The sequence below is a fragment of the Tinamus guttatus genome, unplaced genomic scaffold (genome assembly GCF_059628265.1).
Source record: "Tinamus guttatus ecotype Peru unplaced genomic scaffold, ASM5962826v1 Tinamus_guttatus_pri_ptg000172l, whole genome shotgun sequence".
NCBI classification, from domain to species: domain Eukaryota; kingdom Metazoa; phylum Chordata; class Aves; order Tinamiformes; family Tinamidae; genus Tinamus; species Tinamus guttatus.
The window spans coordinates 2,380,778-2,397,500 of NW_028288706.1; the positions used below are offsets into that span (position 1 = coordinate 2,380,778).

Consider the following 16,723-nt stretch of genomic DNA (forward strand, 5'->3'; position numbering starts at 1 on the left):
GTTTAATACTATTGAAGTTCAGAGACAAAAATATGATAGAAGGATAATACGTATTATTAAAATGGAATATAAAAATATATTCCGTAGGTATTCATATAAGCTACATAACCTAGTGCTCTTCTACGAAAATCCTTGCTGTTCCTTTCCTCCAGCTCATGCCTGCTGAGGGAATCAGAGGAGCTGAAAGATGAACCAACACCGACTTACTGCAAGAAGGGAGAAAAGGAGGGAATTTTTTTTCCAGTGCTGCAGTCCCTCCTGAAACAGGGTGTTTCTCATCAAAATGACTAGTTTTCCCTGCTGACTGGAACTGCCTGACTGAAGACAACGGGAAGTTCATCACAGAGCAAAACTAAACCTAGTTAGTGTGTGCAGTGCCAAATCAGTACTTTATATTGCACCTCTAAATCAAACGTAATTTGATAATTTACAGAAATCTTATCTTTTACCACCAAAATTAATTTAGGAGGGGACTAAAAAGACCAGCACCGCATGTAGAGTGGTTGTTTTTCCCGTTGTCACTTTGACAAGCGCGTCCCAGGACAGAAGGGTGCAGACAACAGCTATTTATTTCTCACAAGGCACAAAGGGGAAGACAAAGCGTAAAACACTCAAGTTATCTGAGAAACCCAAACCTTGCTCCTCTCTTAACCGAGGGATGAACAAACCAGCCCTCATCCAATCTTGGAATAAACGTCTGTTTTCAAAGCCAGCTTAGTTTCTGTCAAAGCCCTGTAAAAGCAGCATTTTTTTTTTCCTTCAGAGAACTAAGAGTTTTGACAACCTTTGACAAACTTTAGGCAAGGCTTTGCATTGTGAACTCTTCTAAAAAAAAAAATAGGTGTTTCTGGTATCAAAATATATCTTTACATAAACCATTAAGGAAGATGAGAAGATTTCTTTCTTTTTCTGAAAACAAGAGAGTGTACATTGTAGTACTGGTGGCAAAAGCTTCCCACACCTCCTTTCTGCTGAAATTGAAGATATGGCATGAAAATCTCATGCACAGCTGACCAATCAAAAATGCACCACTGGGATCTCAGGGGAAAAAACATATATATTAGAAAACTATCTACCTTGGCAAGGAAGTAAAACTTAGTGTCTTCATCTCTCTCACACACACACTAGTTGAAAGCAGCAGGAACGACTCTGACAATAAATTTACCCATGAAAAGTTAAGCAAAGCAGCAATGGGATGGACCAGGCAAGCAAAGGTGCTTGCTTTCTTTAATCATTCCCTCCAAAAGGGGGTTTAATCCGGATAAGGAGTGTTTTTCCCCCCGAAGCAGGAGTGTGACCCGGCCGTAGCGCTTCCCCCGCACGCAGCACCTTCCCTGCTTGGCCCGGCCGCCAACGCTGCTCAAAATCTCAGAGCAGCCGTACACAAAGCCAGTGAGAGAAGCTTATGATTTTAGTCCTCTTCAGAAAGCAGCTCACCATCAGAAGAGAAAGAGAAAACACTCTTTGGATTTTTTTTTTTTTAAACTAAAAGAATTTATATGTGCCTCTGAAGAGAGCATTAAACACATCTGTGCTGAGCCCTCCCCTCTCTCCCAGGTTTGCTTTTGAACCTTCATTCTCTTTTCGAGCCTTTTCAAACATTCATTTGTAGACAGGGCTGGAAAGTCTAAGCTCTTGTAATGGAAAACTTACTTCCCCTTCAGTCAAAGTCCCTCTAGAGCGGCTGAGTGAATGGAGCGGTGTTTTCACCATGTCTCTCAATTCATTTCCTGTTCATTCTCCATGTATCTGACATATTCAGCAAAAATTGCTTGGCCTCATTTCTGGATGTAATTTCTAGCTGTAGGAAAAACAAATGCAGACACTGCAGGAGGCAAGAAGCAAAGAGTCGTGATAAAAGGGGGTAAAGACTTCAGAGGAACTTACAGTTAAATAAAAACCCACAAACTGCAATCTTCAAAATGGCTGTTAATTAGTTGCTAAATGTAATATTAACTAAGATATTACTCTTTAAATTTGATTATTTTAATGTGTATTCCCCCCAAATTACCCTTTTTAATTTAGCTTTGTAAAATCCAAGTTTATGAATTTACCTTCCCTGCACCACAGACCTGTTTGGAACATGAGACAGGGATTCAAACTACACTCAACATCTAAAAACCCACCTAAGCCAATTTAAGCAACAGCTTTAAAAAGAAATTATGTTTTTTTTTCTTACACTCTCTAAAAAAATAGCATTGTGGAAACATTCCCTGTAAACTTCGGGTCTTTAAGAGAAACTTTTAAGCTTTAGCGTGAATAGGAGAAGCTCGATGTGAAATCCCTAGAAGCAGCGCAGGAAATCAAGACCCATTGAAACGCGTCACGCGATTAGCAGGAGCGCATGGATCCGCAAGCATGGATGAGAAGAGCACTCTCTGCGTGCACTAAAGGCTGCCGAACAAGTGTTTTGGTAACGTTTTAAGACAACAGGAATAATGCACCTTGGTGAGCCAAACATAAGAAATATTTTTTGTTGACAGTTCTTTATATTAACAATAGACATTTGAAACTTCAAAATTTCTCCTCCATTGAGAGACTCTCCATAAAACACTGCTTTACCTCTGGAGCTAGCAAACTGCTAATAAAACAGAAATGTAAGTCCATATAATTAAAAAAGGAAATCAATCTAGCAATATAAGTCTTAGAACATAACACATCAAATGATAACTGGATGCTTTAATCCATGTTTGCTGTAAAACAAATTCACAATGGTCCCAAGTAAGCCTTGATACCAGCATGCAAACACAGTCCCCTTCTGCAAATGACCATACCTAACTGCAAACGCCACCGTTCATAAACCAATTCAATATGCCTGATGATTTTTCAAAATCATCATATATTGGGTCATAAAGTCCCCGTTCCTGACAAACCAAATGTTTCCGTGACATGCACGCTCCCTTATTTATTCAAGATTGTCAGTACAACAGGCATGTGGCATATCTTCTATTAGCAATCAGGTCTTACAATCCCTATTGACGAGACGGACAACAATCCAGTCTCGTAAAAGATTCATGACACAACTTTGCACTCTCTACCGCTTGCTTTCTCATAAAACCAGTGCAAATCCTATCAAAAATTTAGCAGAACCCCTGCCTCATCTGTTTAGGCCCGAAGCTAGTTGCAGGGACAACTCATTAGGGACAAGCTCATTAAAACCAGCCCTGGAGCAAAAGCAGTTTGCAAGTCTCCTCATTTTTATTCACTTTCACCTACCCATTCGAGTTTCTCGTTTTTCCCAGATACAGAGCTTCTAATGATTTTGTACAATAAGCAAGCCTGTTTTCAAACCTGCCCTATACCTAGGTTCCTCCACCAAAGCGCATCTAGTTTGGTCCATTTGCAAGGCTTGGATGGTTCTGCATGGAAGGGCAGTATCAGGAAACCTAACGCGCTCTCTTTTGATCACATTAGCAAAAGGTAGCTAATGTTTAACGCCTATCAAAGACAGTCTAAAACCCCAAAGCAACCGTTGGATAAGGGGTGCGTTCTAATCCTTCTACAGATTTTCTGAGAAAAAAATAACCATTTATTTTCTTGCCCAGGTCAGCAGTTAGAATGTAAACAACCACCTGAGGGTGCAAACTCTATATTTCAGGCCCGAGGACAGCCCCCAAACTTGTGTATTGGCAAGAACATTAAGAACGCCATTCGTCCGGAGCGCTGGTGCTCTGTACACAGCACTACCTACAGCATGACCCACCTCGTATTCCTGGCAAGCTCAGTTCTGCTCAGCTTACAGTGGTGCATAACATCCCAGGCAGGCTTGAGCCCACCACTCAAGGCAATCCAGCATGAAGGTCTACAGCATTTCTCAAAATACAAATGCAAAAATGGATTATTTTGCTTTCTTCTGTGCAAAGATGCACTCAGAAAGTCAAAAAATATGCAATTAATCCAGACTAATGGATTGTTTGGGAGATTGTGTGTTAAGAAGTGGATTTTAGTTATGAACTGTGACACTACAAAAAACTGTGAAGTCTATCTTTGTAACAAAAAGGTTATTGCCATGAAAACTATTGCACTAATACAACTATTCTACCACACAGCCAAGTACAATGAGCTCACTCAAACAACATGGGGAAAGTGAAGAAAGGGCATCTTGTTTCTAGAATAAAATCTCATTTGAAAAACATTACCAACCATTTTTTATGATATGTGTTTTGCTTCTCTGAGCGAGAGCTAAGAGCTACAATATTATAAACATAGACCAAACTTTGAAACTTGAGCTTTCTGAAAGAAGGAAACTAAAGGAGCAAACTACTTAAAGCATACAACAAGCTTTACAGAAACCTGATGTATCAAATACACCAGCACCAAGTTTCAACATTTCTAAAAGATTTAAAAGGCCTAATTTATTTTTCGATTAGTCTCTCGTGTATTAATAATTTACCTGAAGGCTGAGAACTTATATGTCCCACAAAACTTCTTGCAGATATGAAATCATCAGAGAGAGATTAGTAAAGACAACACTGCCAAAGCAATGCATTAACACCAATATTAGTGATGTAGCTTTTCTCTTTAAGTCTCAGTAAATCATAAAAGAGGTTTAGCAACAAAAGGGCTGAAATTCAAATGCTACATATTTAATAACGTGAATTTTTTATTTTTGCACATATTCTCAAGTCTTATTGAAACTTTTTCCTGTCATTTGAAATACATCTTAGATGTAATTCTGCTCTTACATTTGCATATAAGCAGTGCAAGCGAAAGCAGAATGCAACTGGTTACCACATGAGCTCATTCTTCTCTTAAGTGTTTTAATAGAAAAACAAGCCCTTTTTCAGCTTCCAAATAATCCTTAAAATACAAGCAAATTCTGTGTAAAGCATTTGGAGGAGTTATGAATGCATCATACACTTCAGTTGCTGTTTGAGGGAAAAAAATTAAAAAAACGAATAGCTGTCAAAGATTTCCATTACTGCAACCCTGACTGTTAATAGTACAATATCAATAAAACTGAAAGATGTAAAATGGTAATTTGGAGTAGGCAAAGTTTCTTGTCATTATAACTATTAAGTATTTCTCCCAGTGAACTTGCCCTAAGACATCAGCATATTTACAAATATCAGGATTTCTTTTTGCTAAAGCCCTTGGAAACGCAATTGCATTTAACAGGAAATTAGCATAGCTCCTCTTGGCAAAAGTGCAATGACTTCATTGAACTTCATTATTAGCACAACCCTCCCTTATTAAAAATTCTAAACAAACAGGTGCTTCCCACTAGGTCTGCTTCTAAAATTGCTTTCTTTTTATTCCCAGGGATGCATCAAGAACGGAGGGAGAATTCATGCAGTATAGATCAGGCAGGCATTGACAGCACATCACACTTTGACAAGCTGCTTGGCTCTGTTTAAAGTCTAAGTTAGGCCTCGGCCCATCAAGGCCATGGCTATTGAATTATTGACAGCCTCTCACTGCAGCGCGAAGGGAAGGAGTGCTATAGCCTCAGCTCAATAAAGATGAAATGGAAACCCTCTCTGAAGCTTACTTTAGCACGTTAAAGGAGTTTTAACAGTCTGGTTTAAAATGCAGTAAGAGAATACATTAGTCTGATTAGATTTTCACTACCTAAACAAAAAAATTGGGGTGCTGTGGAGATTTCAAATGAGATGATAACTACATTGAGTGCAAATCTGATATATGCCATAAAGTTGACTAATATGTCTAATGTGTTTAAAATCATTCAGCTTTGTGTATTTAATAACTTTTCACCACTTCATACCATTACATCAGGTGCAATCAAAGGTCTTAGTGTTCACGTAGATCTTCACTGGACTAAAATACAAGCTGGCTTCCATAACAGTCAATGCCATTAAACGTGCAGCCAATGCAACGGCCAGTCGATATTTCCAGTCAACAAACTATTAGCTTTGCATCTCTTTGCCTTTTAGGCTATCTACAGTGCAAAGAGGTGGTGCTGAGGAGAAACTGGATAAGCAATGTCTGATTTAGGGTGTTTGTTTATTTGCTTCAAAAAAGGCACAGAAGCAAACAGATGTGCTCTATAGAGCAGATCGCCATGCTTCCACAATGAACTGATTTTAATACTAACATTTCTGATTTTCTTACATAATCTCTTTTCTTCTTCAAATTTATACCTGCCAAGCTTTACTTGTATTTTAATAGCTGATGTCAGATAAGCAACATGCAAAAAGTTCCATCTCAGGACTATAATTTTAAATACAATGAGACTCGCATCAACTGTCGCATAGACATGCAGAAAATTATTCCACATGGACTTCTAAAGTGCATCCTAAAAGCTTCAAAGAATGAATACGTTTTAAAAAGAATTTAAATTGATGATCATGGGGTTTTTTAAGCAATTTGTCTAATGTGACCCTATACTCATTTCTCCAACATCACTTCCAATATGCTGCCTCCTGTCAAATCAACAAAGAGAGCCCAACAGCACATCTAAATTTGTGTTCATTTGCCTTCTGCAGGATTATCTTTGCCACGTCAAGCATTATAAGTAAATCAAAGATGCTTCTCAGGGGCTGTAAGAGTAGGGCTAATCTCCAGACAAATATTTAGAAGGCAGCTTAGCCTGTTCTGGCTTTAATCGTTTCCAACTGATTTGACTTATTCTAATTACAGCCTTTATGTTATAAAAGCCATTTTTATGTTGCTGAGGAGCAGTTTCACTGCAAATACATGAAGTTTTGCTGAGTTTCTGTTCCCATGTCGATTATGGAAATGGTACTCTCTAGCATTCCTCTAATTAGAAAAACACACTGTACAGAGCATCAACAATTTGTAACATTAATAACAGAGTGACAGTGTCCTTTTGTGTGTCTTTAAATAATTTCTCAAAATATGACACCACAAAGCCACCATTTCCCATTTGGGTATCGTACTAGGAACAATTTTCAGATTTTTGCATATTATATTTATTCACACACAGAACTGCAACTTTGAAGATGATGTGCAGTAATATAATACAACAGAATAAGATAATTAAACTCCTAGATTGTTTCTGGTCAGGTGCTCACCAAGCCTATGAACTTGGAAAAATCAAACACTCATACACAAAGCAAATTAAACATATCCTTTGACAAATCAGACAGCTTGGCGGTTTATTACTTTTAGCACTTACTGTGCTATCATTTTCCATAATGAACAGACGGCTGAGGCAATACAATTTTACTTTGCATCAACTCACAGTCTTTTCTTGCTGTTTAATGCAGATCTAACTGTGTTACCCTAATGTTGTGGACAACAGAGGTGGAGGTAGAGGAGTCAGAGAACGTGTAGCATATGTGCCTCCCAGTTTCAACATACTGCTAAATAATTGCCCCCCTGTATCAGAAAGATCTTTTCATTTAAAGTCAAAGCTGATTTCTGAAAGAAAAAAAAAAAAAGGATGTAAAATAAGTAAGGATTGAAACCACACGTGAAACATTCTATGAACCTCCAGAGACAACTCTAAACACAGCTATTTTCCTCATATAGAAATAATCAATATTAATACCTTAATAGGATGAGAAAAAACAAATAGAAAACCAAAACACTAACAAACCAAAACAACAGCTGATACGCTTTTTTCAGTATGGAAAAGATGCTTTCAGGTTCAAAATAGAAGGAAAGGACAAATTTAAGATTCTATGTTAGATACAAAGGCTTATGAAAATATACATCTGTGACTTTCAACACTGTGACTGCTCAAACTAAGTTTCTTAGTATACCATAGAAAATGTATGCTACAAGTACAAGGTAGACTGACTGGACACAATAGAATTCCATTGGGTAACATGATCTTTAATGGCTCCAGGGATTAACAGGTTACACCAGCACGCAGTTTTGGGGAACCTCTCTGGTGATATTGGCTCCAAGCTGCTTCCACCTCTCTGAAAAGGCGAGGCTTGACACAATCTCATTTTGTTCAGTACCACAAAAAGCAGCTGATATTTGCTGCTGTGCCCTCACTAAAATATGGAGCGTAAGCTGCTCAGGCATAAATATTATCTTTTTTGCTTATATAATTGTGATGTAGAATCATAATTTTTATAGCAAATAGTGCCATGTTGTTAATCTGTTAAAATGAGGTAGTTACAAGTCTAACACAGAGATGCTGTACAGAGGAAGACCTGCCTGGTAGCAGTGGCCTCAAAAGCCAGGACAGAGGATTCTGCCTGCAAATGTACAGAAGTGAGAGTCCCCAGGGCTACTACCCATTCACCATGGCTAGTTAGCGAGGAGCAGACCTGGGCACTGTGCAGAAACCAAGATGGTGTGCATACTGCAAGAGTTTATTTTTAATTTCTTTTTAATAAGCTTGTGCTAGTAATAATTATTTCCTTAGACTGTTAAGGTTTCAATTATAGTACCAATAAGATCATGTCTTTACATAAAAGCTGTATGCCTTTTTGCATATAAAGAGATCTTGAACAATACTGTGAAAGAACCTACAAGACAGCAAGGCTGTATGATATTCCTCCTCCAGAAAACTTTCCAGACCCTCATCTTTTTTAACTTACAGATCTTTGAGATGGATGCATATTCTGTTCTTTTACGAGCCCTCTCAGGATTTTTTCTTTTACTAACTTGAGTTGCAACATTAGAAGTAAACCTGATGAAACCAACACAGAGAACTAGCAAGGCACAGAAAGCTGACTTTTCTAATGCACTGGGTAGATTCAATACAATCATTTTTCTGAACTGCATATCCCCATTGTATTGTCCACTCATAGCAGGTATAAAAATATCATTTGCATGCAGATCTAGTGTAAAAGAAAGGGGAAAAGGGGAAGAAAATTAATAATAGTACTGCTCATTTATATTGAAATATCTGTCACTGGACACTGTCATTTCTTCTTTTACCCCTGGCTCTCTCTACAGATCACATTTCTTCGGGTTAAAATCAACACAATTCTCATGTTTGTTTCCCAGCTACTCCAGACACTTCTATTCAGGCCATCACAGAAGTAAAAAACATTTGGTTTCTTCTGCCAGTTGAAACCTGACTTATGCTCCTGTTACATTTAGGAAGCTTTCTTCCTAAAGATGAAGATGAAGGATTTTTTTTCCTATAGCTTCTACATTGCCTAGTTTCTAAAGTCTGCTGCAACCTAAACGGTTATCATAGAAGTTCTCCAGGAAAACAGAAATGCACCCCTTTTCCTATTCTGCCTATAGAAAAACAATGACTTATTGTAACCTCTGAAACTAAGCAGCTTTCACACAGTATTAAAGAAAAGGCAGACGGCATTTTTAGGTGCAATTATCTCCCACTTTGATAGCCCGCTGCAAACTGATGTCTTCTAGCACTGTACGAAAATAGATACAGCAATGATATGAAATTTGGATCTCAATGTCTTTGTGAACAGAGTATTTTTATGATTATACCAACTTTTCTGTCTTCTTAGATGAGTCTTTCATAATCTTATGAAGATAACCGCTTCTTTACGATACGCTGTGTTAAAGCCTAAAGAGTAGAAACCTAAAGGGTAAATATATTTTCTTCCCTTTCTCTCTTTCTTCACTGAAAACACGGTATACTTTGAGGTAAAAATGGATTGTCAGCTGGGAAAAGCCAATTTTCCCTCTTCTCAGGGGATTCTGTATATTATTTAAACAGAAATTCAAAATTCATAAAAGTGTTTGGACATTTGAGTAGAGAACTTGGCAAGAATGAGAGGGGCTGAGTAGGTAAGCAGTTCTACTTCTTAAAAGAGAAAAGTTCCATGAATCATTAAGATATTACATTTTATAGTTTATGTCAACATCTATCTGAAGTGAATGAAGATAGAGACGCTTTATGAAAAGCATCTCATCCCTCGCCTCCCTGTAATTTGGTCCCTGCCTCTGAAACTTGTGGCCCCACTGAGGCTTCTTGGCCATGACACACCGGCCACAGGCTTGCAGGGACCCTAAAGAAAGCAAACGTGGCGGAACTATTCAGGTACTCGTAAATGTCTTACCCTTCTTGTTTTTCTTGTGATTAATGCCATAGTTCAGAGATCAGCTCCCAGGAGAAGGGACTATTTCTGAAAGGCGGCCCCAGCCTTCCAGCCTCTCTGGCCACCTCTGCACTGCCCTCTCGCACGACCTGACCCCAGCCTTCGTGCACAAGTGAACAGGACTGGGAATTGGACCTGGGTTAAAATAACCCCAAAGAAAATGGCTTAGTTTAACCCCAATGAGTTTCATGATTTACTTCAATGAGCCTTACCTTGGGGGCAGTGCAACTTGCAGGGTGACCTTATTCCCTCCTTGGAGATGGGGGCATGGATCCCATACCTGCTTCATCCTGAAGCAGCAGCCAGCCACCCAGGGCAGGACAGGGAGATATCTGAGAAGATTCAGCGGCCTTTTGTGGAGCTCTTTTGAGAGCAGGACAGAAGAGGTGCGAAGAATGCTCTACCTTAGTATATTTTTAAGGATGTGCTGGAAAGAGCAGTAATTCTCTAAAAGCTGATTAGAAAAATATCCCAGTTTCACCCAGAATATCAGCCTTGCTCTCAGTCACATCAATTATGGAGTCGTCAAAGCTCTCTCTCTCCACTCCTGAAGCTGAGATAGTTACTGTTTTACATGGAGGAGCAACGCAACCGTGGCTCTGCTAAAGCAGCGGCACTGAGGGTTCACCACAGCCAGGGCCTCAGCAATAGAGCTGTTCATTCTAGTGGGATTTTTTTAAGCCTTTTTTTGTCAGAAATAAGACCCTAAGACACCTGACACGCAAGTCATGTCAGGAACACTAATGTCTAACCACTGAAGGTAAAGAAGCACAAGAAATGTCAAGGTCACAGATTAGTTTTTGTTACCTGTATTATTCACAATGCTCTTCAGGAGAGACAATTTAGCATCACTCTTGGAGACCAAACCAAATTTTCTCATCTGGAAAGTAACAGACCAGGCTCTCCTTCCTTCCCACCCACCTCACCAGATTTCACACTTTCGCACAGATGATGCACCAAAAGACAAGTCAGAGGAAGTGTATGTTACCACCAAACACCTCAGGAACTTAGAGTGTTGTAGCCATGACCAGTGCTGCTCTTAGTCCAAGAGTTTCTGCGGTCTTGGCTACACTGCAGGTGCAACCTGCAGATCCCTGTGCAGTCCTTGTCCCTCTTCTGCTTCTCATACCTGGTTTCCTCTCCAGAGGCGGCAGGAGAGGGTGACTGCAGGCCCTAAGTCCAGGCCTAGACACGGACTCAGGATGTGGCCTCAGGGCCTGCCTGGGTTTAGAAAGCCACAATCTAAACGAAATGTGGGATATCACAGCACGCAGGAAAACACTGTGCTACCTCAGACCAGGCACAAGGCGAGAGGCTCCAGAGGACAGGGACACATCCTGTAATGGCCAACCCAGGATTCATCCCTGGGTAATACACACAAGCTGTTACATCTGAACACACTCAGATTTCATCCATTTTGTACATTTTGTTTTCTCACCTTAACTAGAGTCACTAACAATCTTTAAGGACCCCATTCCAAAGCAGTGATATTGTACAATAACGAGTTAAAAGTGGTGCTACTTTTCCATTAAAAACTTTCATTACTTCGAGTCCTCCAAGAACGGGAAGATGAGGAAAAAGGAGGTCGATCCAACGCTGCAAAACAGGCCTGTTAGCATGATACAAAATTCTACTTTTTGATAAACCCATTTTATTAAGTTTAAAAAAACCTCAAGACACTGCTTTGGCAAAAGCTCATGAGATTAAAAGTTCATGGTTTTGTTTCTTTGTTTTTTTGCTTGCATAACTGTGGATCTTTCTGTTTGATAAAAAAAGACATGAAAACATGACTAATTCAGCAGCATTTCAGAAAATCAAAGGGCCTGCATTCTTTATAAAAATGCCACAGAAGAATAGGAACTGGGAGCTGTTGCTCAGCGTTACTTAGCAAAGGAACTGGCAGTATTTCCCCTTCCCACTAAGGCACGCTTCTTACAAAACTAAAGCAAACCCCATCAGAACGGCCTGTAGGTTAAAGAGACCCCAGCTCGCACAGACAGATGCCTGGTCTGGCAGCGCTGTACAGCAACAGGGCACACACGTCAGGGGTTCTGCATCTAGCACCTTCCAAAAACATTCAAAACAATTTACTCACACTTTTGAAAGGTTATTTTCTCTTACCTTTGTAATACCAGAAACCCAACAGTTAATCTACAATAGAATGTATCTCATTTTTAATGTTTAAGTTTTTCCAGATAGAGAAAAAAAATACAAATTAACACATGACAGGAAACAGTTTATTCAACTCCTCAGTTCCCAAGCACAGAAGACAACTGATAAATGTTCTTAGGTGGCTTCCTCATGCAAACTCCGGGGGTACCTTTTCCCAGCATTGGGAAAAGCGGCATATGAAAAAGCAACAAAAGACAATGCATAGACAAGACAGAGGATAATGCAGCTCCTGCTTGACAAATATCCTACAAAATAGAATCCAATGAAGAATTCAGCTACAACCCAGGTCTCCCAACAACCCCACCTGGGACTTCCAAGGATTTGAGAGACCATTAAGATTTTGGGGGTGGCATCCTTTTTAACGGTCCTTGATTACAATTACAGTTGTAGCGAGCAGCTCTGTTTTAAACAGACAGGACAACAGCAATATCTGAAATAAAAAAATAAAAACTATTATTTTGGAGTGACGTAATGCAGACCTTGTTCCTGTCCTATCTGCTATTGCTGGGCAATCAACAAGAGGTAAAAGCCAAAGCCCTGGCATTAGGATTTACCCAGACCTTTTATTTTTCCTCAAAAAAAAATACCAAGAGTCTGAGCTTGAAAGTAGTATTCTGTGTAGAGCTAAGTCACCTTTACTGTTTACAAAAAAAAAGTGTATTTGCAGATGTATCTACAAAATACATGGTAGGATTGAGACCAATTCAGATGCTATGGCACTCTGCCTTTACATTTTATATCTGGACAGAGTATCAGGAGAGAAGGATGCACTTATTTAACCATATATACATATGTGTATCTATACTGTATGTCAAATATGGTCAAATAATTTCCCACTCATCTAACAGCAGTAAACTTTGTGCAGTTTTCCTTGTTTTTGTCCCATAAGATCAAATCAAATAAGGAAACAGGTGACATTTTTGAGGTTGCTCTAAGTCACTACGGCATGCACTAGGTAAGTCGGACCCTAACACTTTCACTGTAGATGTTTTCCCGCATTTTAGCATGACATTTCACTTCATTAATGCATATTAAAATACAACTTTTTCATACCATATAATCTAAATAATGCCGGTTGAAATATATTCATTAAAGTGTACTTAAATTACATTATCAGCAAAATGAACCCCAAGAACAGAAAGGAGAGGAGGAAGTTATAATGATAAACAGAGACAGGTAAACTTCACATGCCTACAAACGCCAGCTCTTGGGCACCTTACAGCTAATGCATTAAGGAGATTTGCCAGTAAACTGCCACCTTTGTATTTCTGCACTTGAACTTGTTATCTTAACTGGGATGGTAGCCGCAGTTACAGACCTGTGATATAAACATACCTGCAACATCTAGCCCACTGGCAGACTCTACAGAGCCAAGAAATTGCCTTTAGATTATCCCTTACGTGCACTGTCTCTGACACACACTGTGAATCTCGGAAAAAGGTTTATTCACTGACCTCAAAAATCAAACCCGAGTTGACCTGCTGTTGGTTACTTCTAAACTTGTAAGTCACTAGAGAGGCTTTTTAAATCCAGTATTATAGTTGCTTAAAAAAATGTAAAAAAGAATTCCATCACTGAAGTACATCATAATACTAAACATGTAAATTAAAGGTTATTTAAGCCAAGGAACATAAATTTCAAGTTGAAGAATCTGTATCATACCAACAAAATAATATCTGCCAAGTAATTTTGATACCCTTGGCAGGTAAGTCAAAATAAAGTAGTACTGCATATTTTGCAAATTTTTACTCAGGCCTCTCATACTGTTCACTACTGTAACTGATACTTAATAAAGTTAACTTCTAATTTCGAGCCCTTCCTTGATGTCCTTCTCCTTTACAGGTGCAGAACATTGTCACTTTAAATGCATTACATCAGTCACCTGTTACCAGCACAAGACAAAGTGATGTCTTCAGAATAGGGGGTCTACTTGCACATGGATGCAGGGACACAAAGTTCTCTAATATTAATTGCAGTCCCCTGCATCTACTGATGAGGGATGAGACCTGTTACTTTCATTAATTTGCTTTAATCTTTGAGTATTTTGCTTTCCGCTTTTGTTCCCTAATTTTAAAAACGCTCATTGTGATGTTTTCAAAGGAGTACCAGATAACATTAAAATAGTGCTAGAAGCTGAACACTGTTATTAGATAAAAGTGGCTCTAATGCATTAGGAGGTGTTGAGTTAATAGGAAAACAGCTTTGATTCACTAGCCTCTGTCTAACATGCCACTACAACAGAAGTAAAAAGGCAGTGGGCAACTCCCCTCTAATCACCTCCTGTTAGCTGCAACTATAGGCAAATTGCTAGTGAGGATTAAGTGGGGAGACTATCACAGGATCAGTGTCAAGCAGAAAAAAGACTCAATTTGTGAGCAATCATGACTCCCTAATCACTTCCCCAAGTGCTTCAGGAATCCCTGACTGCAGTCAGCAGAAGTGCAGCCACATCACAGCTCCAGATGACCAGAAATAATAAGGCAGCTTCCTTTACCAAGAGATATATGATTAGTTTATTCTTATATGGAAATGTACTTTTATATATATATATATATATACACACACACACACGTACATAGAATGGTTAAGGAGATAAAGAATAAAGCAAATGAGGGCTTAAAAATATATTATCTATATCAGTCCTGTATATTTTTGATATTTCTGAGATTAAAATACATGGGTGATGACCCCATGAATGCAAACCGAGATAAGGCAAAACTAGGAGGGTTTAAAGTCAGTGATACAAACAGTTATCTATCACTGCAATCTATATCCATACATATATATATATATGTATAAAAGAAGGAAAAAAAAAACATGCTACAGTAATACTGTTCCACATATGAACAGGTGCAAAGAATCTGATGATTATGTATCTTCAGGCAGTTGTTAGTGCATTATTCCTTAGTGATAAATTTATTTTCAGTTACTTTCTTAGACAGTGACTTCCCTTTACACGCAAAGCCAAAATCCGAGGAGTATAATTTGAAAACACAACTAATTTGAAAACACCTAAATATTAGGTGAAAACATCTTATTTTGTTTATGTATCATAATGCATTATAATACACAAACAATTAAATCATGCATTAGATTATAAAGCTCAGTAGAGACTACATGCACTAGCTTCCCAACACCTGATAGGTCTGTAGTCGTTGGGGTAAAAAAAAAAAAAAAAAAAAAATCAACAGGCCCAATAAATGACAACATTTTAGAGATCACAAGGTTTTATTCTACCTTTGTAGTCTGAATTGCAAAGCAGATGGTTCTAATGCTCAATCAAAAATGAGATTTCTCACTATGGCTTTACATGACCTAATTTCTTGATATCAGAAAGAACAAAATTAATGAATATTCAGCTAGGCTAAAAAAAGACTAGGTTTTTAGCATAATATATCTTTCAAAGCTCCTACAGTACTAATTGTCAAAATAAAACAAGGCATTACTTGATACAGACACATCAGGCTTTTAGTGAGAGGAGAGGAAAAAACAGCATATGCAAATGTCAAAACGAAACTGGACTCATAGAAGCACTTACTGCTTTCTTGTTTAAATATGTTTCATTATTAAATGGGAACACTTCCCTTACCAAACTCAAAGTTAAAGACATTTTTAAGAATAAAGTGTACTGTTATCAATATCACTTTGCAAACAATAAGCTACAATAGTTGCAGTGGTTTTACTGAAGTGCAGGCTGCAGTGTTTGTGCATATCAAAATGTGGCATCACTAACATCAGAGCAGGAAAAAGGAATAAAAAAAAAAAAAAAAACCCAAAACACACACACACAATTAGTGCTCCGCGATCAATCAATGCCAATTCCTGCTATTGAGGTACTGATAATCTTACAAGCATTAAAGTAAGAACCACCCAGCCCCCTGGAACACTGCCCCAGGTCTGCCTTCCTCTCAGACTCGAACTGCAACCGGTATCATTATAATGACATTACCAACTACTTCTTGGAACTAGGTAGGTCCTTCCAGAGTGAGCTCAGATTTCCTGATGAAGATTAATTGAAAATTAAGAATGACAAGCTGTGTGCCATTAGAAAGATCTCGTTAGGCGGAATCTGACTAACACAATATCAAGATACATTGAATGCCAACACTGAATTATAATAACTTGTTTACAGTAAATAATTTTGAAGCCTGACACGAGAAAAAAAGAGAAGCTTAACTTCAGAAAATATTTCCTTTGAGCTAAATGCCAGAAGACAGCATTAACGTGCAGAAAGTGCCTATGTATATTACCTGTACTACATTAAGTAAGAAATCTTTTGCTTTCTTAATATCAATGCTTTAAGATTGAAAGAAAAAATGTGAATCCATAAACTCAGGAGTGACAACAAAAGCAGTTGCACTATGCACATTACATAACGCATGAGAGCTGTGCTACACCATTCGCTTCCAGCTCAAGTACTCCTGCAAATGTTCCCCCCTCCATAAAAAATAGCCAGACCACCCACCCTATCCTCAGTAAAGAGGCACGAGCAGGGCTTCCTTCATGCATTACTTCAGCTGGTCCCTTCATAATGAAGGCTATGGATTGCATATACACACACATGTATATGTGTATATATATGTAGATAC

General features: G+C 38.5%; 1 protein-coding gene across 23 annotated transcripts in view; it reads right to left on the reverse strand.

The window, feature by feature from the left end:
- The window catches only part of RBFOX1 (RNA binding fox-1 homolog 1), a 950,329-nt gene that overhangs the window by 158,562 nt on the left and 775,044 nt on the right, over positions 1-16,723 (reverse strand). Inside the window, exon 1 of one of the 23 annotated variants that reach the window (XM_088523054.1) lies at positions 15,372-15,436. The exons of the other annotated variants lie outside the window; for them this stretch is intronic. The gene's annotated coding sequence lies outside the window, so the exon portion shown is untranslated. Of the gene's footprint in view, positions 1-15,371; positions 15,437-16,723 lie in introns of those variants that run through there. 23 annotated transcript variants of the gene reach the window in all.